Raw genomic sequence first — 22231 nt, forward strand, 5'->3', positions numbered from 1 at the left:
AGTTTTAGATTGTCCGTTGTGGTCTCGTAGCTTGGAGATATCTATGCCCCGCTCCCCACTGTGGCTAAGTGAAGGAGCCTGCTCTCAGGGCTCACGCTTGGGATTTCAGTGGGCTGCTTGCTAGCAAAGCCCTATCCCCCTCGTTGCGCTAGTGTCCCGATTCTGGAGCAGGTGGGAACAGTCCATAAAGGCCCCGTTCTCCTCAGGTTAATTGCTGAGTTACCTGAAGCTTCTCCCCGACCTAGGGTCTGTTGTGTACCCCGTCGTGTCTTTGGTCCCGGACCGGTGATAGGACCAGGCTGCCAGCCATCCTCCTCGACGGGTCCCAGGCACCTAGCCTCAATCCCCTGCGACCTGGGGTCCGACTCCTCTGGGTCCAGACCACCGTCTGCGACCTAGTTTTCCTCTCCCCTGGGAGCTCCAACTCCCAGCTTCCTCAGAGCTCCTCACAGCTCGAGGGCTACCACTCAACTGACTGACCTTGACACCTCCCACCTCCCTGTCTGACCCCTCGGTGGGCAGCCCTATTCCTTCTTAAGCAGCCCAATGGTGTGCCTGACAGGTGTGGTGCAATGTGTATCTAGGATTTGGGAATGCTGATGGAGGCATCACTGCAGGATAGAGACCCAGAACCATGGGGGGGTTGAATACCACAAGGGTAGGACAGTTTGTGCAGTACCCTGTGACGACCTGAATAGTCCAGGGGCGTCACATATATACAAATAGTATGCTCATTTTTTTTACTCTTGGTCAAAATTAATGTTATTGTGAACAGTTAAGCAAGTTGAAGATGAAATGATCCCTAAAAGGCATAAAGTTAAATATTACACATTTTCTTTTTATTTCAGGCAAAAATATTTGTTTTTAACTTTTACATTTAAAAACATACAAAAAGGAAAATGGGCTGATGCAAAAGTTTGGGCACCCTTGCAGATTTGTGCTCTCAGTTAAGTTTGACTAAGGTTTTAGACCTTAAAGGGAACCTGCCAGCTGATACATTGTTACGGTTGCTGTGGCTCTGGAGACTTTGTCCGGATTTCTTGCTACTGCACATGTGCAAGCGCTGGAGACTAAGTCCTATCTTGGAGCCATTGCACATGTGCGGGTGACATCATCGCTGACATGAGGTCACATGTCTCTGACACCTTCTAAGTTGATTGGCCACTGGTCATGTGCTTGTGACACGTGGTCACATGTCTCTGACACCTTCTATGCCGATTGGTCGCTGGTCATGTGCTTGTAACGCTTTGCTCGGTGATAGGCCAGCGTGACGTCATTGCTGTCATTCTGGCAGCGGAGTGGCTCTGGTGTCCTCCTTCTTGGATGAGGCACAGAGTCTATATAAGACCCTGACGCACGCCGCCCGGCGCTCAGTCCTCTTGGTTCATGCCTGAGGGTAGACGCCCTGTGCACGTCCCTCTAGGCATCTCTCTGTCTATGTTAGGTGAGCGCTACCGGCAGGGTAGCGTTCTTATACCTTACAGCTTCGGCTGCAGTCCGTATCCTTACCTCTTAGTGGAGCAGACATAGGCAGGTGCCTGAGGCACATGGTCCGGCTGGGCCTTGTGATTCTACTCGTAGGTGGACGTTGCCGCTAGGGTAACGTTCCTTATACTGCGTCTGGCAGTTGTTCGTATCCTCGCACACTAGGGGAGCGAACATAGGTAGGAGCTTTGTGCGGCTTATGCTGCTGTCCGTCTCTTTTGCTCCACTAGAAGAGCGGACCTAGGCAGGTGCCATATCTAGTGGTTTGTGTCCTCGCACACTAGTGGAGCGAACGCAGGTAGGAGCTTTGTGCGGCTTACGCTGCTGTCCGTCTCCTGGCACCACTAGAGGAACAGACCTAGGTGCCATTTCACACTCACTGCTTTTGTCTCTGTGATCTTTAACAGAGACCATTCCACACGCCCTCCAAGTAAGGGAGGAATTGCTTTATTTTCTAATTATATTCCTCTGTGAGTTTAACAGAGGTATTGCACTCTGCACTTGTGCTATTTTTTTTTTACAGTGGTACACTTATATACCCCTTATCCTCTGCCATAGTCTGCAGCAGAGTCTTTGCACCGTGGACCCTGACTGTCTGACATTCCTTTAGGTTTTATTATCAGACAGCCCCCAGTAACATACATGCTGCCCAAGCAATGGACAGCATGTATCAACCTCTGACTGTATGATCAATGGGATGACAAAAAAATGTCCATAATATGGTCATACATCCTTTTTGAGTGTTTTCTGCAAAAAAATCCAAAAATGCTTGCATCTTCTTAATTTTTTAGTAGAATTAAAAAAGTAATTGAAAATTATTTTAAAAAGATGCACAGATAACACTGGAAAAATGCTAAAAAAAAAATGGCATCAGAATAGACCTTTGAAAACGTTCTCAGGAAACAACAAAAAAAGGTCTAAATAAATTAGATTCATAAAACTCCAGAGAAAACTATTGAACCCTGAAGCGTCCTCTGTTTGAAAAATGGACAATTTGGTTTCATGAAAAAGATGCAAAAGGGGAAAAAAGGATATGAGTAAGAACAGCAATTGCTCGAAACGTGTTGGCCAGTGCCATCCTATGTTTTTTAATATATCTGATAAAGTGATGTTTGTATCTTAAAAAGAAAGAATTATCGTTCCATACATTATATGAGGGAACTGGATTACCCCTTTACTTCTTGTTTTGTTCATGAAAAAGATGCCTTGTGAATTTACACTCTCGCTGCATGTTTTCTGATATTCTTTTTTGCTTTTTTTGTTGCCCAAAAATGTTGCCGGGCAATGTGGTTAGAAAGCAATTGAAAATAATAAACACAATAAATACTATACATTTCTTTATTTTTTTTTGGACTCTTTGTTATCAATACCTTTTTTTTTGCCTTACTAAGGTAATATGCTATGTTGTATTATATTTTTATTTTCTTTAAACCTGTATTGTTTTTATTTCTCAGCTTTCGAAAATGCATATGTTAATATGTATTGCATTTTTATTAGGATGTTTTTGTTGTGTTTATTCACTATGAATTATCTTTGTCCCACATAATCTATGAATTGCATAGTTTGGTTATATGATGAAATATACATGGATTAAAAAGAAAAAACAAAAGCTGCTGCAAAAAGTGTGTGAATGAAAGCCTGAAAATACAATATATCTTTTAGTTATTGTTTATATTTTTCAAACATTTTTTAATTTGTCTGATTTCTCTTTCAATGGTAAATACAGTATTCCATTAGTTTTTCCATGTACTGCAGTCTAGTGGCCACACCGCTGCATTGCAGTTTTAGGATTATCTGCTCACTCTCGCTAGAGGTAGTGGGTTCATCACAGAATAACAGGCCTATTGTACAGCCTCAGGTAAGACACAAAAGGAACAGTGTACACAGCAGAAACAGAGCTGACGGAGGGGAATGCTGGGCTGCTTCATTATTTCACTTTCCATATTCTTTTCACTGTAAACTATCCTTCGCCTGCTATGAAGAGGTGACCCTATGGGAAGAAAACAGCATACTGTGAAATAAATTTATATAAAAGTATTGAGGAGAAGCTCTGTTTTGCCCCTAATCCTCCACTTTGCCTTATTCCATGAAGTCATAATGTGTCTAATAATGCTAATTAAACATATCGATGCTAAATCCAGCGAGCCAAACCTCATAAATTACATTGTGTCCAAGGTCACGAAGTGCTGTCTTCATCCTTGCTTCCTGACTTGAACGCCACCTGCCTAGTCCTTTGTAAATTACCAGCGGCCCCCACCAAATCTTCTGCATTCTGCAGAGTACTCCGTCCAATATCGCTACTCTTCTGGATAGGCACCTGAAGAAAAGGTACATACAAAGATACACCTTACTGCTGTTAGGGTGAACTCTTAACAAGGGGTCACGAGTTGCCTGCTGCTTGACCTAATTAATGAGGATCAAGTGCATGCGTAAGAAAAATCAACACCGGACAAAGGGTCAGATGTGAACTCTCTTCTTCAAAGCAAAATGGCACCAAAATGTGTTGGTCCATGAGGTCATCAGTGAGGTTGGTCCATAAAGTCATCAGTGGGGTTGGTCCTTGGTGACGCTGGTGGACGGGTCTATGATGTCATCAGGGCAGATACATGGTGATGCTGGTGGGCAGGTCTATGATGTCATCGGGCCGTATCCATGGTGACACTGATGGGCAGGTCTATAATGTCATCGGAGGCCATCTTGCCTTGTGCGTGTGTCTGAAAACTGGCTTATGGATGGAGAATCAATTTCATTGAACACACTTCCCACAATCCCCTATGTCCAGAAGTTAATTAAGTATTTGATCCAATGGCTTTCCTCAACACTGCTATGTGCATGCCTAGGTAGTACATAGTAATGGAGAATGGACACGATTTAGTGGGAATTGCTCGAGTTGGCAACCAAGTGGATAGGGCAGCGTGATGTCTCAGGGGTTATCAGTTTTGATTTGCAGTACTGTGGTCCTTAGTTCTAATTTCATCAAGGTCAACATCTGCTCAGTGGTTGTGTGGGTGTCTTCCCACACTCCAAAGATATCCTAATAGGGAATTTAGGTTGTGAGCCCCAATGGGGGCAGTTGTATTAATAAGCTCTGCAGGATGTGATGGTGCAATAAGGGTGTTATTGTAGATAGGACTGCAAGTCTTTTCCTGCTCTGGACAGTGATCCGATGACGGTTTACATTTTTTTTTTCATGGATAATCCCTTAACATAAAATGTATTATACACCTTTCAAATCAACTGATATGATCTTGTAATGGGTCTTGCTGCCATCTCGTGTTTAGTTCCGGGCATAAAGTCCTGCCTCTCCATCACATTACCGTACAGCAAATATCTGAATTATATGGGTCCCAGGGGAATACCGTCCATTGCGGCAAACCAAGCAGCTGGCTTGGCACCAGCCTCCTACCCACCATTCATCACAACTTCAGCAATATCCGAATCCTCAGGATACAGATATCATGGAATAGAAAGGAGAAACAGGAAGTTGATGACAACGTGATCTACCATTTAGCCTGCGCCTGTGAGTGTGGGATATGCTTGCAATGTTGAATAGAGTTGAGCGCAGTTCGTGGTTCTCCAGTTCGCGGCTCGAGTGATTTTGGGGGCTGTTCTAGATCGAACTAGAACTCGAGCTTTTTGCTAAAGCTTGATAGTTCTAGATACGTTTGAGAATGGTTCTAGCAGCAAAAAGACAAGCTAATTACTAGCTGGCTTTCCGCTGTAATAGTGTAAGTCACTCTGTGACTCACACTATTATGAAATTTCAGCGTATAGTGTGTGGGAACAGCGCATTCAGATCACTGCTGTTTGGATGTCCATGTCACATGTCCCTGCATTATAAAAACGGACATTTTCCTCCAGCAAGCCATTATCTGCCTTCTGCATCTGGGTGTCAGTCACCGCTGACGTAGCTCCTGTCTCCGATACTGCTGTGTACGCTCTATACACAACGCTATACAGAATAGGGATAGAAGTTTCTATTAGTCCTTGTAAGGGCTAATACCGGCAGGGTCAGAGCCATAGGTGACAGTCATGTCCGTGAAAACAGATTTTAACAGCTACACAAGATGACAGCGTCTGTGTAGCTAAGGTCAGGGATTTCCTCGCTGCATTTCCCCATTAGGAGGGATAGAAAGGGAGGCTTCCTTTCCTCTTCCCAGACCCACAACCCTGCCACTGTACCCTCCTGCCCTTTGCACACTCAAACTCATTGTTACTAAGCCATTATACTAGCAAACACTTAGGAAACTTAGTGGCATACTAAAACTGGCTGTTGGACTTCCATTAGTGTCCCACTGGTGCAAAGATATTTGCAGCACCACTGCATTGCACACTGAAACTCATTTTTACTAAGCCATTATACTAGCAAACACTGAGGAAACTTAGTGGCATCCTAAAAGTGGCTGTTGGACTTCCATTAGTGTCCCACTGGTGCAAAGCTATTTGCAGCACCACTGCATTGCACACTCTAACTCATTGTTACTAAGCCATTAAACTACCAAACACTGAGTAAACTTAGTGGCATCCTAAAAGTGGCTGTTGGACTTCCATTAGTGTCCTACTAGTGCAAATGTAATTGCAGCACCACTGCATTGCACACTCAAACTCATTGTTACTAAGCCATTATACTAGCAAAAACTGAGGAAACTTAGTGGCATCCTAAAAGTGGCTGTTGGACTTCATTACTGTCCCACTAGTGCAAAGATATTTGCAGCACCTCTGCATTGCACACTCAAGCTCATTTTTACAAAGCCATTATAATACCAAACACTGAGTAAACTTAGTGGCATCCTAAAAGTGGCTGTTGGACTTCATTAGTGTCCCCCTAGTGCAAAGATATTTGCAGCACCACTGCATTGCACACTCAAACTCATTGTTACTAAGCCATTATACTAGCAATCACTGAGGAAACTTAGTGGCATCCTAAAAGTGGCTGTTGGACTTCATTTTTGTCCCACTGGTGCAAAGATATTTGCGGCACCTCTGCATTGCACACTGAAACTCATTTTTATTAAGCCATTATACTAGCAAACACTGAGGAAACTTAGTGGCATCCTAAAAGTGGCTGTTGGACCTCCATTAGTGTCCTACTAGGGCAAATCTAATTGCAGCACCACTGCATTGCACACTCAAACTCATTGTTACTAAGCCATTATACTAGCAAACACTGAGGAAACTTAGTGGCATCCTAAAAGTGGCTGTTGGACTTCCATTAGTGTCCCACTGGTGCAAAGCTATTTGCAGCACCACTGCATTGCACACTCAAGCTCATTGTTACAAAGCCATTAAAATACCAAACACTGAGGAAACTTAGTGGCATCCTAAAAGTGGCTGTTGGACTTTCATTAGTGTCCTACTAGTGCAAATCTAATTGCAGCACCACTGCATTGCACAGTCAAACTCATTGTTACTAAGCCATTATAATTCCAAACACTAAGGAAACTTAGTGTCATCCTAAAAGTGGCTGATGGACTTCATTTTTGTCCCACTGGTGCAAAGATATTTGCGGCACCTCTGCATTGCACACTGAAACTCATTTTTACTAAGCCATTATACTAGCAAACACTGAGGAAACTTAGTGGCATCCTAAAAGTGGCTGTTGGACTTCCATTAGTGTCCCACTGGTGCAAAGCTATTTGCAGCACCACTGCATTGCACACTCTAACTCATTGTTACTAAGCCATTATACTAGCAAACACTGAGGAAACTTAGTGGCATCCTAAAAGTGGCTGTTGGACTTCATTTTTGTCCCACTGGTGCAAAGATATTTGCGGCACCTCTGCATTGCACACTGAAACTCATTTTTATTAAGCCATTATACTAGCAAACACTGAGGAAACTTAGTGGCATCCTAAAAGTGGCTGTTGGATCTCCATTAGTGTCCTACTAGGGCAAATCTAATTGCAGCACCACTGCATTGCACACTCAAACTCATTGTTACTAAGCCATTATACTAGCAAACACTGAGGAAACTTAGTGGCATCCTAAAAGTGGCTGTTGGACTAACATTAGTGTCCTACTAGTGCAAATCTAATTGCAGCACCACTGCATTGCACACTCAAACTCATTGTTACTAAGCCATTATACTAGCAAACACTGAGCAAACTTAGTGGCATCCTAAAAGTGGCTGTTATACTTCATTATTGTCCCACTGGTGCAAATCTATTTGCAGCACCTCTGCATTGCACACTCAAGCTCATTGTTACAAAGCCATTAAAATACCAAACACTGAGGAAACTTAGTGGCATCCTAAAAGTGGCTGTTGGACTTTCATTAGTGTCCTACTAGTGCAAATCTAATTGCAGCACCACTGCATTGCACACTCAAACTCATTGTTACTAAGCCATTATAATACCAAACACTAAGGAAACTTAGTGTCATCCTAAAAGTGGCTGTTGGACTTCATTTTTGTCCCACTGGTGCAAAGATATTTGCGGCACCTCTGCATTGCACACTGAAACTCATTTTTACTAAGCCATTATACTAGCAAACACTGAGGAAACTTAGTGGCATCCTAAAAGTGGCTGTTGGACTTCCATTAGTGTCCCACTGGTGCAAAGCTATTTGCAGCACCACTGCATTGCACACTGAAACTCATTGTTACTAAGCCATTATACTAGCAAACACTGAGTAAACTTAGTGGCATCCTAAAAGTGGCTGTTGGACTTCCATTAGTGTCCCACTGGTGCAAATCTATGTGCAGCACCTCTGCATTGCACACTCGAGCTCATTGTTACAAAGTCATTATAATACCAAACACTGAGTAAACTTAGTGGCATCCTAAAAGTGGCTGTTGGATTTCCATTAGTGTCCCACTGGTGCAAAGCTATTTGCAGCACCACTGCATTGCACACTTTAACTCATTGTTACTAAGCCATTAAAATACCAAACACTGAGTAAACTTAGTGGCATCCTATAAGTGGCTGTTGGACTTCCATTAGTGTCCTACTAGTGCAAATGTAATTGCAGCACAACTGCATTGCACACTCAAACTCATTGTTACTAAGCCATTATACTAGCAAAAACTGAGGAAACTTAGTGGCATCCTAAAAGTGGCTGTTGGACTTCATTACTGTCCCACTAGTGCAAAGATATTTGCAGCACCTCTTCATTGCACACTCAAGCTCATTGTTACAAAGCCATTATAATACCAAACACTGAGTGAACTTAGTGGCATCCTAAAAGTGGCTGTTGGACTTCATTAGTGCCCCACTAGTGCAAAGATATTTGCAGCACCACTGCATTGCACACTCAAACTCATTGTTACTAAGCCATTATACTAGCAAACACTGAGGAAACTTAGTGGCATCCTAAAAGTGGCTGTTGGACTTCCATTAGTGTCCCACTGGTGCAAATCTATGTGCAGCACCTCTGCATTGCACACTCGAGCTCATTGTTACAAAGCCATTATAATACCAAACACTGAGTAAACTTAGTGGCATCCTAAAAGTGGCTGTTGGATTTCCATTAGTGTCCCACTGGTGCAAAGCTATTTGCAGCACCACTGCATTGCACACTCTAACTCATTGTTACTAAGCCATTAAAATACCAAACACTGAGTAAACTTAGTGGCATCCTATAAGTGGCTGTTGGACTTCCATTAGTGTCCTACTAGTGCAAATGTAATTGCAGCACCACTGCATTGCACACTCAAACTCATTGTTACTAAGCCATTATACTAGCAAAAACTGAGGAAACTTAGTGGCATCCTAAAAGTGGCTGTTGGACTTCATTACTGTCCCACTAGTGCAAAGATATTTGCAGCACCTCTTCATTGCACACTCAAGCTCATTGTTACAAAGCCATTATAATACCAAACACTGAGTAAACTTAGTGGCATCCTAAAAGTGGCTGTAGGACTTCATTAGTGCCCCACTAGTGGAAAGATATTTGCAGCACCACTGCATTGCACACTCAAACTCATTGTTACTAAGCCATTATACTAGCAAACACTGAGGAAACTTAGTGGCATCCTAAAAGTGGCTGTTGGACTTCATTTTCGTCCCACTGGTGCAAAGATATTTGCGGCACCTCTGCATTGCACACTGAAACTCATTTTTACTAAGCCATTATACTAGCAAAAACTGAGGAAACTTAGTGGCATCCTAAAAGTGGCTGTTGGACTTCATTACTGTCCCACTAGTGCAAAGATATTTGCAGCACCTCTGCATTGCACACTCAAGCTCATTGTTACAAAGCCATTAAAATACCAAACACTGAGGAAACTTAGTGGCATCCTGAAAGTGGCTGTTGGACTTCATTATTGTCCCACTGGTGCAAATCTATTTGCAGCACCTCTGCATTGCACTCTCAAGCTCATTGTTACAAAGCCATTAAAATACCAAACACTGAGGAAACTTAGTGACATCCTAAAAGTGGCTATTGGACTTTCATTAGTGTCCTACTAGTGCAAATCTAATTGCAGCACCACTGCATTGCACACTCAAACTCATTGTTACTAAGCCATTATAATTCCAAACACTAAGGAAACTTAGTGTCATCCTAAAAGTGGCTGTTGGACTTCATTTTTGTCCCACTGGTGCAAAGATATTTGCAGCACCTCTGCATTGCACACTGAAACTCATTTTTACTAAGCCATTATACTAGCAAACACTGAGGAAACTTAGTGGCATCCTAAAAGTGGCTGTTGGACTTCCATTAGTGTCCCACTGGTGCAAAGCTATTTGCAGCACCACTGCATTACACACTCTAACTCATTGTTACTAAGCCATTAAACTACCAAACACTGAGTAAACTTAGTGGCATCCTATAAGTGGCTGTTGGACTTCCATTAGTGTCCTACTAGTGCAAATGTAATTGCAGCACCACTGCATTGCACACTCAAACTCATTGTTACTAAGCCATTATACTAGCAAAAACTGAGGAAACTTAGTGGCATCCTAAAAGTGGCTGTTGGACTTCATTACTGTCCCACTAGTGCAAAGATATTTGCAGCACCTCTTCATTGCACACTCAAGCTCATTGTTACAAAGCCATTATAATACCAAACACTGAGTAAACATAGTGGCATCCTAAAAGTGGCTGTTGGACTTCATTAGTGCCCCACTAGTGCAAAGATATTTGCAGCACCACTGCATTGCACACTCAAACTCATTGTTACTAAGCCATTATAATACCAAACACTAAGGAAACTTAGTGGCATCCTATAAGTGGCTGTTGGACTTCCATTAGTGTCCTACTAGTGCAAATGTAATTGCAGCACCACTGCATTGCACACTCAAACTCATTGTTACTAAGCCATTATACTAGCAAACACTGAGCAAACTTAGTGGCATCCTAAAAGTGGCTGTTATACTTCATTATTGTCCCACTGGTGCAAATCTATTTGCAGCACCTCTGCATTGCACACTCAAGCTCATTGTTACAAAGCCATTAAAATACCAAACACTGAGGAAACTTAGTGGCATCCTAAAAGTGGCTGTTGGACTTTCATTAGTGTCCTACTAGTGCAAATCTAATTGCAGCACCACTGCATTGCACACTCAAACTCATTGTTACTAAGCCATTATAATACCAAACACTAAGGAAACTTAGTGTCATCCTAAAAGTGGCTGTTGGACTTCATTTTTGTCCCACTGGTGCAAAGATATTTGCGGCACCTCTGCATTGCACACTGAAACTCATTTTTACTAAGCCATTATACTAGCAAACACTGAGGAAACTTAGTGGCATCCTAAAAGTGGCTGTTGGACTTCCATTAGTGTCCCACTGGTGCAAAGCTATTTGCAGCACCACTGCATTGCACACTGAAACTCATTGTTACTAAGCCATTATACTAGCAAACACTGAGTAAACTTAGTGGCATCCTAAAAGTGGCTGTTGGACTTCCATTAGTGTCCCACTGGTGCAAATCTATGTGCAGCACCTCTGCATTGCACACTCGAGCTCATTGTTACAAAGTCATTATAATACCAAACACTGAGTAAACTTAGTGGCATCCTAAAAGTGGCTGTTGGATTTCCATTAGTGTCCCACTGGTGCAAAGCTATTTGCAGCACCACTGCATTGCACACTTTAACTCATTGTTACTAAGCCATTAAAATACCAAACACTGAGTAAACTTAGTGGCATCCTATAAGTGGCTGTTGGACTTCCATTAGTGTCCTACTAGTGCAAATGTAATTGCAGCACAACTGCATTGCACACTCAAACTCATTGTTACTAAGCCATTATACTAGCAAAAACTGAGGAAACTTAGTGGCATCCTAAAAGTGGCTGTTGGACTTCATTACTGTCCCACTAGTGCAAAGATATTTGCAGCACCTCTTCATTGCACACTCAAGCTCATTGTTACAAAGCCATTATAATACCAAACACTGAGTGAACTTAGTGGCATCCTAAAAGTGGCTGTTGGACTTCATTAGTGCCCCACTAGTGCAAAGATATTTGCAGCACCACTGCATTGCACACTCAAACTCATTGTTACTAAGCCATTATACTAGCAAACACTGAGGAAACTTAGTGGCATCCTAAAAGTGGCTGTTGGACTTCCATTAGTGTCCCACTGGTGCAAATCTATGTGCAGCACCTCTGCATTGCACACTCGAGCTCATTGTTACAAAGCCATTATAATACCAAACACTGAGTAAACTTAGTGGCATCCTAAAAGTGGCTGTTGGATTTCCATTAGTGTCCCACTGGTGCAAAGCTATTTGCAGCACCACTGCATTGCACACTCTAACTCATTGTTACTAAGCCATTAAAATACCAAACACTGAGTAAACTTAGTGGCATCCTATAAGTGGCTGTTGGACTTCCATTAGTGTCCTACTAGTGCAAATGTAATTGCAGCACCACTGCATTGCACACTCAAACTCATTGTTACTAAGCCATTATACTAGCAAAAACTGAGGAAACTTAGTGGCATCCTAAAAGTGGCTGTTGGACTTCATTACTGTCCCACTAGTGCAAAGATATTTGCAGCACCTCTTCATTGCACACTCAAGCTCATTGTTACAAAGCCATTATAATACCAAACACTGAGTAAACTTAGTGGCATCCTAAAAGTGGCTGTAGGACTTCATTAGTGCCCCACTAGTGGAAAGATATTTGCAGCACCACTGCATTGCACACTCAAACTCATTGTTACTAAGCCATTATACTAGCAAACACTGAGGAAACTTAGTGGCATCCTAAAAGTGGCTGTTGGACTTCATTTTCGTCCCACTGGTGCAAAGATATTTGCGGCACCTCTGCATTGCACACTGAAACTCATTTTTACTAAGCCATTATACTAGCAAAAACTGAGGAAACTTAGTGGCATCCTAAAAGTGGCTGTTGGACTTCATTACTGTCCCACTAGTGCAAAGATATTTGCAGCACCTCTGCATTGCACACTCAAGCTCATTGTTACAAAGCCATTAAAATACCAAACACTGAGGAAACTTAGTGGCATCCTGAAAGTGGCTGTTGGACTTCATTATTGTCCCACTGGTGCAAATCTATTTGCAGCACCTCTGCATTGCACTCTCAAGCTCATTGTTACAAAGCCATTAAAATACCAAACACTGAGGAAACTTAGTGACATCCTAAAAGTGGCTATTGGACTTTCATTAGTGTCCTACTAGTGCAAATCTAATTGCAGCACCACTGCATTGCACACTCAAACTCATTGTTACTAAGCCATTATAATTCCAAACACTAAGGAAACTTAGTGTCATCCTAAAAGTGGCTGTTGGACTTCATTTTTGTCCCACTGGTGCAAAGATATTTGCAGCACCTCTGCATTGCACACTGAAACTCATTTTTACTAAGCCATTATACTAGCAAACACTGAGGAAACTTAGTGGCATCCTAAAAGTGGCTGTTGGACTTCCATTAGTGTCCCACTGGTGCAAAGCTATTTGCAGCACCACTGCATTACACACTCTAACTCATTGTTACTAAGCCATTAAACTACCAAACACTGAGTAAACTTAGTGGCATCCTATAAGTGGCTGTTGGACTTCCATTAGTGTCCTACTAGTGCAAATGTAATTGCAGCACCACTGCATTGCACACTCAAACTCATTGTTACTAAGCCATTATACTAGCAAAAACTGAGGAAACTTAGTGGCATCCTAAAAGTGGCTGTTGGACTTCATTACTGTCCCACTAGTGCAAAGATATTTGCAGCACCTCTTCATTGCACACTCAAGCTCATTGTTACAAAGCCATTATAATACCAAACACTGAGTAAACATAGTGGCATCCTAAAAGTGGCTGTTGGACTTCATTAGTGCCCCACTAGTGCAAAGATATTTGCAGCACCACTGCATTGCACACTCAAACTCATTGTTACTAAGCCATTATACTAGCAAACACTGAGGAAACTTAGTGGCATCCTAAAAGTGGCTGTTGGACTTCATTTTCGTCCCACTGGTGCAAAGATATTTGCGGCACCTCTGCATTGCACACTGAAACTCATTTTTACTAAGCCATTATACTAGCAAAAACTGAGGAAACTTAGTGGCATCCTAAAAGTGGCTGTTGGACTTCATTACTGTCCCACTAGTGCAAAGATATTTGCAGCACCTCTGCATTGCACACTCAAGCTCATTGTTACAAAGCCATTAAAATACCAAACACTGAGGAAACTTAGTGGCATCCTAATAGTGGCTGTTGGACTTCATTATTGTCCCACTGGTGCAAATCTATTTGCAGCACCTCTGCATTGCACTCTCAAGCTCATTGTTACAAAGCCATTAAAATACCAAACACTGAGGAAACTTAGTGGCATCCTAAAAGTGGCTATTGGACTTTCATTAGTGTCCTACTAGTGCAAATCTAATTGCAGCACCACTGCATTGCACACTCAAACTCATTGTTACTAAGCCATTATAATTCCAAACACTAAGGAAACTTAGTGTCATCCTAAAAGTGGCTGTTGGACTTCATTTTTGTCCCACTGGTGCAAAGATATTTGCAGCACCTCTGCATTGCACACTGAAACTCATTTTTACTAAGCCATTATACTAGCAAACACTGAGGAAACTTAGTGGCATCCTAAATGTGGCTGTTGGACTTCCATTAGTGTCCCACTGGTGCAAATCTATGTGCAGCACCTCTGCATTGCACACTCGAGCTCATTGTTACAAAGCCATTATAATACCAAACACTGAGTAAACTTAGTGGCATCCTAAAAGTGGCTGTTGGATTTCCATTAGTGTCCTACTAGTGCAAATCTAATTGCAGCACCACTGCATTGCACACTCAAACTCATTGTTACTAAGCCATTATACTAGCAAAAACTGAGGAAACTTTGTGGCATCCTAAAAGTGGCTGTTGGACTTCATTACTGTCCCACTAGTGCAAAGATATTTGCAGCACCTCTTCATTGCACACTCAAGCTCATTGTTACAAAGCCATTATAATACCAAACACTGAGTAAACTTAGTGGCATCCTAAAAGTGGCTGTTGGACTTCATTAGTGCCCCACTAGTGCAAAGATATTTGCAGCACCACTGCATTGCACACTCAAACTCATTGTTACTAAGCCATTATACTAGCAAACACTGAGGAAACTTAGTGGCATCCTAAAAGTGGCTGTTGGACTTCATTTTTGTCCCACTGGTGCAAAGATATTTGCGGCACCTCTGCATTGCACACTGAAACTCATTTTTATTAAGCCATTATACTAGCAAACACTGAGGAAACTTAGTGGCATCCTAAAAGTGGCTGTTGGACCTCCATTAGTGTCCTACTAGTGCAAATCTAATTGCAGCACCACTGCATTGCACACTCAAACTCATTGTTACTAAGCCATTATACTAGCAAACACTGAGTAAACTTAGTGGCATCCTAAAAGTGGCTGTTATACTTCATTATTGTCCCACTGGTGCAAATCTATTTGCGGCACCTCTGCATTGCACACTCAAGCTCATTGTTACAAAGCCATTAAAATACCAAACACTGAGGAAACTTAGTGGCATCCTAAAAGTGGCTGTTGGACTTCATTTTTGTCCCACTGGTGCAAAGATATTTGCGGCACCTCTGCACTGCACACTGAAACTCATTTTTACTAAGCCATTATACTAGCAAACCCTGAGGAAACTTAGTGGCATCCTAAAAGTGGCTGTTGGACTTCCATTAGTGTCCCACTGGTGCAAAGCTATTTGCAGCACCACTGCATTGCACACTCAAACTCATTGTTACCAAGCCATTATACTAACAAACACTGAGTAAACTTAGTGGCATCCTAAAAGTGGTTATTGGACTTCATTATTGTCCCACTAGTGCAAATCTATTTGCAGCACCTCTGCATTGCACACTCAAGCTCATTGTTACAAAGCCTTTATAATACCAAACACTGAGGAAACTTAGTGGCATCCTAAAAGTGGCTGTTGGACTTCATTATTGTCCCACTAGTGCAAAGATATTTGCAGCACCTCTGCATTGCACACTCAAGCTCATTGTTACAAAGCCATTAAAATACCAAACACTGAGGAAACTTAGTGGCATCCTAAAAGTGGCTGTTGGACTTTCATTAGTGTCCTACTAGTGCAAATCTAATTGCAGCACCACTGCATTGCACACTCAAACTCATTGTTACTAAGCCATTATAATACCAAACACTAAGGAAACTTAGTGTCATCCTAAAAGTGGCTGTTGGACTTCATTTTTGTCCCACTGGTGCAAAGATATTTGCGGCACCTCTGCATTGCACACTGAAACTCATTTTTACTAAGCCATTATACTAGCAAACACTGAGGAAACTTAGTGGCATCCTAAAAGTGGCTGTTGGACTTCCATTAGTGTCCCACTGGTGCAAAGCTATTTGCAGCACCACTGCATTGCACACTGAAACTCATTGTTACTAAGCCATTATACTAGCAAACACTGAGTAAACTTAGTGGCATCCTAAAAGTGGCTGTTGGACTTCCATTAGTGTCCCACTGGTGCAAATCTATGTGCAGCACCTCTGCATTGCACACTCGAGCTCATTGTTACTAAGCCATTAAAATACCAAACACTGAGTAAACTTAGTGGCATCCTATAAGTGGCTGTTGGACTTCCATTAGTGTCCTACTAGTGCAAATGTAATTGCAGCACCACTGCATTGCACACTCAAACTCATTGTTACTAAGCCATTATACTAGCAAAAACTGAGGAAACTTAGTGGCATCCTAAAAGTGGCTGTTGGACTTCATTACTGTCCCACTAGTGCAAAGATATTTGCAGCACCTCTTCATTGCACACTCAAGCTCATTGTTACAAAGCCATTATAATACCAAACACTGAGTAAACTTAGTGGCATCCTAAAAGTGGCTGTTGGACTTAGTGCCCCACTAGTGCAAAGATATTTGCAGCACCACTGCATTGCACACTCAAACTCATTGTTACTAAGCCATTATACTAGCAAACACTGAGGAAACTTAGTGGCATCCTAAAAGTGGCTGTTGGACTTCATTTTCGTCCCACTGGTGCAAAGATATTTGCGGCACCTCTGCATTGCACACTGAAACTCATTTTTACTAAGCCATTATACTAGCAAACACTGAGGAAACTTAGTGGCATCCTAAAAGTGGCTGTTGGACTTCCATTAGTGTCCTACTAGTGCAAATCTAATTGCAGCACCACTGCATTGTACACTCAAACTCATTGTTACTAAGCCATTATACTAGCAAACACTGAGTAAACTTAGTGGCATCCTAAAAGTGGCTGTTGGACTTCATTATTGTCCCACTGGTGCAAATCTATTTGCAGCACCTCTGCATTGCACACTCAAGCTCATTGCTATAAAGCCATTAAAATACCAAACACTGAGGAAACTTAGTGGCATCCTAAAAGTGGCTGTTGGACATTCATTAGTGTCCTACTAGTGCAAATCTAATTGCAGCACCACTGCATTGCACACTCAAACTCATTGTTACTAAGCCATTATAATACCAAACACTAAGGAAACTTAGTGTCATCCTAAAAGTGGCTGTTGGACTTCATTTTTGTCCCACTGGTGCAAAGATATTTGCGGCACCTCTGCATTGCACACTGAAACTCATTTTTACTAAGCCATTATACTAGCAAACACTGAGGAAACTTAGTGGCATCCTAAAAGTGGCTGTTGGACTTCCATTGGTGTCCCACTGGTGCAAAGCTATTTGCAGCACCACTGCATTGCACACTCAAACTCATTGTTACTAAGCCATTATACTAACAAACACTGAGTAAACTTAGTAGCATCCTAAAAGTGGCTGTTGGACTTCATTATTGTCCCACTAGTGCAAATCTATTTGCAGCACCTCTGCATTGCACACTCAAGCTCATTGTTACAAAGCCATTAAAATACCAAACACTGAGGAAACTTAGTGGCATCCTAAACGTGGCTGTTGGACTTCATTTTTGTCCCACTGGTGCAAAGATATTTGCGGCACCTCTGCATTGCACACTGAAACTCATTTTTACTAAGCCATTATACTAGCAAACACTGAGTAAACTTAGTGGCATCCTAAAAGTGGCTGTTGGACTTCATTATTGTCCCAATAGTGCAAATCTATTTGCAGCACCTCTGCATTGCACACTCAAGCTCATTGTTACAAAGCCATTAAAATACCAAACACTGAGGAAACTTAGTGGCATCCTAAAAGTGGCTGTTGGACTTCCATTAGTGTCCCACTGGTGCAAAGCTATTTGCAGCACCACTGCATTGCACACTGAAACTCATTGTTACTAAGCCATTATACTAGCAAACACTGAGTAAACTTAGTTGCATCCTAAAAGTGGCTGTTGGACTTCTATTAGTGTCCCACTGGTGTAAATCTATGTGCAGCACCTCTGCATTGCACACTCGAGCTCATTGTTACAAAGCCATTATAATACCAAACACTGAGTTAACTTAGTGGCATCCTAAAAGTGGCTGTTGGATTTCCATTAGTCTCCCACTGGTGCAAAGCTATTTGCAGCACCACTGCATTGCACACTCTAACTCATTGTTACTAAGCCATTAAAATACCAAACACTGAGTAAACTTAGTGGCATCCTATAAGTGGCTGTTGGACTTCCATTAGTGTCCTACTAGTGCAAATGTAATTGCAGCACCACTGCATTGCACACTCAAACTCATTGTTACTAAGCCATTATACTAGCAAAAACTGAGGAAACTTAGTGGCATCCTAAAAGTGGCTGTTGGACTTCATTACTGTCCCACTAGTGCAAAGATATTTGCAGCACCTCTGCATTGCACACTCAAGCTCATTGTTACAAAGCCATTATAATACCAAACACTGAGTAAACTTAGTGGCATCCTAAAAGTGGCTGTTGGACTTCATTAGTGCCCCACTAGTGCAAAGATATTTGCAGCACCACTGCATTGCACACTCAAACTCATTGTTACTAAGCCATTATACTAGCAAACACTGAGGAAACTTAGTGGCATCCTAAAAGTGGCTGTTGGACTTTATTTTCGTCCCACTGGTGCAAAGATATTTGCGGCACCTCTGCATTGCACACTGAAAGTCATTTTTACTAAGCCATTATACTAGCAAACACTGAGGAAACTTAGTGGCATCCTAAAAGTGGCTGTTGGACTTCCATTAGTGTCCTACTAGTGCAAATCTAATTGCAGCACTACTGCATTGTACACTCAAACTCATTGTTACTAAGCCATTATACTAGCAAACACTGAGGAAACTTAGTGGCATCCTAAAAGTGGCTGTTGGACTTCCATTAGTGTCCTACTAGTGCAAATCTAATTGCAGCACCACTGCATTGTACACTCAAACTCATTGTTACTAAGCCATTATACTAGCAAACACTGAGGAAACTTAGTGGCATCCTAAAAGTGGCTGTTGGACTTCCATTAGTGTCCTACTAGTGCAAATCTAATTGCAGCACTACTGCATTGTACATCAAACTCATTGTTACTAAGCCATTATACTAGCAAACACTGAGGAAACTTAGTGGCATTCTAAAAGTGGCTGTTGGACTTCCATTAGTGTCCTACTAGTGCAAATCTAATTGCAGCACCACTGCATTGTACACTCAAACTCATTGTTACTAAGCCATTATACTAGCAAACACTGAGGAAACTTAGTGGCATCCTAAAAGTGGCTGTTGGACTTCCATTAGTGTCCCACTGGTGCAAATCTATTTGCAGCACCTCTGCATTGCACAATCAAGCTCATTGTTACAAAGCCATTAAAATACCAAACACTGAGGAAACTTATTGGCATCCTAAAATTGGCTGTTGGACTTTCATTAGTGTCCTACTAGTGCAAGTCTAATTGCAGCACCACTGCATTGCACACTCAAACTCATTGTTACTAAGCCATTATAATACCAAACACTAAGGAAACTTAGTGTCATCCTAAAAGTGGCTGTTGGACTTCCATTAGTGTCCCACTGGTGGAAAGCTATTTGCAGCACCACTGCATTGCACACTCAAACTCATTGTTACTAAGCCATTATACTAACAAACACTGAGTAAACTTAGTGGCATCCTAAAAGTGGCTGTTGGACTTCATTATTGTCCGACTAGTGCAAATCTATTTGCAGCACCTCTGCATTGAACACTCAATCTCATTGTTACAAAGCCTTTATAATACCAAACACTGAGGAAACTTAGTGGCATCCTAAATGTGGCTGTTGGACTTCATTATTGTCCCACTAGTGCAAAGATATTTGCAGCACCTCTGCCTTGCACACTCAAGCTCATTGTTACAAAGCCATTAAAATACCAAACACTGAGGAAACTTAGTGGCATCCTAAACGTTGCTGTTGGACTTCATTTTTGTCCCACTGGTGCAAAGATATTTGCGGCACCTCTGCATTGCACACTGAAACTCATTTTTACTAAGCCATTATACTAGCAAACACTGAGGAAACTTAGTGGCATCCTAAAAGTGGCTGTTGGACTTCCATTAGTGTCCTACTAGTGCAAATCTAATTGCAGCACCACTGCATTGCACACTCAAAACTCATTGTTACTAAGCCATTATACTAGCAAACACTGAGTAAACTTAGTGGCATCCTAAAAGTGGCTGTTGAACTTCCATTAGTGTCCTACTAGTGCAAATCTAATTGCAGCACCACTGCATTGCACACTCAAACGCATTGTTACTAAGCCATTATACTAGCAAAAACTGAGGAAACTTAGTGGCATCCTAAAAGTGGCTGTTGGACTTCATTACTGTCCCACTAGTGCAAAGATATTTGCAGCACCTCTGTATTGCACACTCAAGCTCATTGTTACAAAGCCATTAAAATACCAAACACTGAGGAAACTTAGTGGCATCCTAAAAGTGGCTGTTGGACTCTTCATTTTTGTCCCACTGGTGCAAAGATATTTGCGGCACCTCTGCATTGCACACTGAAACTCATTTTTACTAAGCCATTTTACTAGAAAACACTGAGGAAACTTAGTGGCATTCTAAAAGTGGCTGTTGGACTTCCATTAGTTTCCTACTAGTGCAAATCTAATTGCAGCACCACTGCATTGCACACTCAAACTCATTGTTACTAAGCCTTTATACTAGCAAACACTGAGTAAACTTAGTGGCATCCTAAAAGTGGCTTTTGGACTTCCATTAGTGTCCCACTGGTGCAAAGCTATTTGTAGCACCACTGCATTGCACACTCAAACTCATTGTTACTAAGCCTTTATACTAGCAAACACTGAGTAAACTTAGTGGCATCCTAAAAGTGGCTGTTGGTCTTCCATTAGTGTCCCATTGGTGCAAATCTATGTGCAGCACCTCTGCATTGCACACTCAAACTCATTGTTACTAAGCCATTAAAATACCAAACGCTGAGGAAACTTAGTGACATCCTAAAAGTGGCTGTTGGACTTCCATTAGTGTCCTACTAGTGCAAATCTAATTGCAGCACAACTGCATTGCACACTCAAACTCATTGTTACTAAGCCATTATACTAGCAAACACTGAGGAACTTAGTGGCATCCTAAAAGTGGCTGTTGGACTTCATTACTGTCCCACTAGTGCAAAGATATTTTCAGCACCTTTGCATTGCACATTCAAGCTCATTTTTACAGAGCCATTATACTAGCAAAGCTGTATGTGACCCCCAGAGCTGTATGGGCCCCCCAGAGTTGTATGTGCTGTCCTGGAGAGCTGTATGTGCTGCGCCCCCAGAACCATGTATGCGGGCCCCCAGATTCGAATATATGTAACCCCCAGAGCTGTATATGCGGCCCCCAGAACTGTTTGAGCCCCCCCAGTAACATGTATGCCCTCCAGTAATGTGTGTGCCCCCAACCCCTCCTGTGATGTATATTCTGTAACCCAACCCCCTCCTGTGATTTATATACTGTGGCTTCCATCCCCTCCTCCGATGTATATACTGTAGCCCCTGCTGCTCCTGTGATGTACAGTTAGGTCCAGAAATATTTGGACAGTGACCCAAGTTTTGTTGTTTTAGCTGTTTACAAAAACATGTTCAGAAATACAATTATATATATAATATGGGCTGAAAGTGCACACTCCCAGCTGCAATATGAAAGTTTTCACATCCAAATCGGAGAAAGGGTTTAGGAAACATAGCTCTGTAATGCTGTAATGTAATTTTCAAGGGACCAAAAGTAATTGGACATGGGACTCTAAGGGCTGCAATTAACTCTGAAGGCGTCTCCCTCGTTAACCTGTAATCAATGAAGTAGTTAAAAGGTCTGGGGTTGATTACAGGTGTGTGGTTTTGCATTTGGAAGCTGTTGCTGTGACCAGACAACATGCGGTCTAAGGAACTCTCAATTGAGGTGAAGCAGAACATCCTGAGGCTGAAAAAAAAGAAAAAATC

Source organism: Anomaloglossus baeobatrachus, chromosome 5 (assembly GCF_048569485.1).
Source record: "Anomaloglossus baeobatrachus isolate aAnoBae1 chromosome 5, aAnoBae1.hap1, whole genome shotgun sequence".
NCBI classification, from domain to species: Eukaryota; Metazoa; Chordata; class Amphibia; order Anura; family Aromobatidae; genus Anomaloglossus; species Anomaloglossus baeobatrachus.